The sequence below is a fragment of the Cebus imitator genome, unplaced genomic scaffold (genome assembly GCF_001604975.1).
Source record: "Cebus imitator isolate Cc_AM_T3 unplaced genomic scaffold, Cebus_imitator-1.0 Scaffold418, whole genome shotgun sequence".
Lineage (NCBI taxonomy): Eukaryota > Metazoa > Chordata > Mammalia > Primates > Cebidae > Cebus > Cebus imitator.
The window spans coordinates 1,842,673-1,845,051 of NW_016107733.1; the positions used below are offsets into that span (position 1 = coordinate 1,842,673).

Below are 2,379 nucleotides of genomic sequence, written 5' to 3' on the forward strand. Positions count from 1 at the left end.
AATATTTTGACATGCTGCTGGATTTGGTTTGCCAGTATTTTATTGAGGATTTTTGCATTGATGTTCATCAGGGATATTGGCCTGAAATTTTCTCTCTTTTTTTCTTATCTGCTGAGTTTTTGTAGCAGGATGATGCTGGGTTCATAAAATAAGTTAGGGAGTTGTTCCTCTTTTTTTATTCTTTGGGATAGTTTTAGAAGGAATATGAGGGATCTCTTCAAGGAGAACTACAAGCCACTGTTGAGGGAAATAAGAAAGGACACAAATGAAAAAACATTCTATACTCATGGATAGGAAGAATTAATATTATGAAAATGGCCATGCTCCTTAAAGTAATTTATAGATTCAATGGTATCCTTATCAGGCTACTATTGACTTTCCTCACAGAATTAGAAAAATCTCCTTTAAATTTCATATGGAATCAAAAAAGAGCCCATATAGCCAAGATAATCCTAATCAAAAAGAACAAAGCTGGAAGACATAGCTTCAGGTGGCTGTGCTGGTGGCGTTCAAGATGTTGACCAAAAATTTCTGAGTCAGTGACAGGGACTGTATTTGCCTTGATAAAAGTGTGGAAATGTAAACTTTGCTAGAAGAACCAGTTTTAATCGATGTGGTCAGGAGGAAACAACTGAGGCCACGATGATGAAAGCTGGGGGCATTGAAATAGGAAAGACACTTGCAGAAAAGAGCCAAGGCCTATTTAGTGGTAATGACTGGCAGTGTAAAACTTGCAACAATGTGAATTGGGCCAGAATATCAGAGTGTTATATGTGTAATACTCCAAAGTATGCTAAATTAGAAGAAAGAAAAGGATATGATGGCGATCTTAACAAAAAAGGAAATGTTGAATACATAGAAAGAGAAGAATCTGATGGTGAATATGATGAGTTTGGATGTAAAAAGAAAAAATAAAGAGGGAAAGCAGTTGGTCTTGCATCTATATTAACGGAAGTTGAAGATAAAGAATCAGAGGAAGAAGAGGATGAGGATGAAGATCTTTCTAAATATAAATTTGACGAGGGTGAGGATGAAGAATCTAAAACACGAAGTCACTCAAAGTCTCTATCTTCACATTCATGATCTTCATCACGGTCATCCTCCCCCTCCAGTTCAAGGTCTAGGTCCAGCTGCTGTTCAACAGGTTCTTCCAGTTCCCAGTCCAGATCTCATTTCAGTTTCAGAGAACATTCTAGATCTTGTGGATAGAAATCAAGATCCAGCTCCAGGTCCCACCGTGGCTCTTCTTCCCCACAAAAAAGATCTTATTCAAGTTCATCATCTTCTCCTGAGAGGAACAGAAAGAGAAGTTATTCTAGATCTTCTTCATATGGTGATTGCAAAAAAAGATGAACAAGATCACGGTCACCTGAAAGCTAGGAGATTGGTGAAAACACTTAACAACCCTGAGCCCAGGGCCAACTCCTACAGAACACCACTACTTTACCCAGTTGCCGGACTTCATCTTCTGGATCATCCCATTCTGGTTCCCGTTAAAGTTCAGAAAGGAAATAATGCATTAAAGTTTACATCTTTAAAAAATCCATTACAGTGCATGAAGCATATTTTGAAAGAAGTTGGTGTCTTACTTGGTCAGAAGTGCTAAATCTGCTAGTAGAGCTGCATGCCTTTCATTGCTTTTCAAAACTATACAACTGTGTTTATTTGTGAAGTTAAAAGTAAATAGCACTTTAAGCCATAATGTCCCAAAATAGATGCTCTGTCATTCATTACTTCCAACCATTTAAAACAATTTCATCTATAACAAAGTACTTTTCTTCCTACTTTAAACCCATTTTTCTCATTTTCAAATACATCTTGTCCATTGGCCAAGACAGGAGTACCTAGACTTGCCTGAACTTTGGGCATGGAAGCAAGACTGGAAACTAGTTGGAAACAACATATTTATGGAAAAGGAGTCAACCTGTTTATGCTGTTAATGGATATCAAAGTAATTCTCACCAAAAAAAGTTAAACTATGTTGTAAAGCAGCCAACTGTAAATGAAATTCCCTATACTACGAGTGCCTTAGAATCACTGAAATATTGAAATTCCCTATGCTAAGAGTACCTTAGAATCATTATCTTTCTTTTATCCATCTTTACTTTTTTGCTCCACCACATTTAATGCAAAAGAATCTCGTTACCCTAGAAGGAGAGAAGTGGTATTTATTTTCCTTTCTGATACATAATTTGGGGCAAAAAAGAAAGTTTAACAGTTTATCACTTATCTGCTGATATGGTTGCTTGATGATAAAAACATCTTAAAATGTTTACCAATATTTTAACAAGCTTTGTGTGATATTCTTTAAAATCTAGTTATCAAATATAATATGGTAGAAAAGTTTAATCATAGTTAATCAGGAAATTGAACGAAGCT

At 36.0% G+C, this 2,379-nt stretch overlaps 1 pseudogene; it reads left to right on the forward strand.

Moving 5' to 3' along the window:
- The first annotated feature begins 514 nt into the window (after positions 1-514).
- On the forward strand, positions 515-1,515 carry LOC108290007 (annotated as a pseudogene).
- The last annotated feature ends 864 nt before the right edge of the window (positions 1,516-2,379 follow it).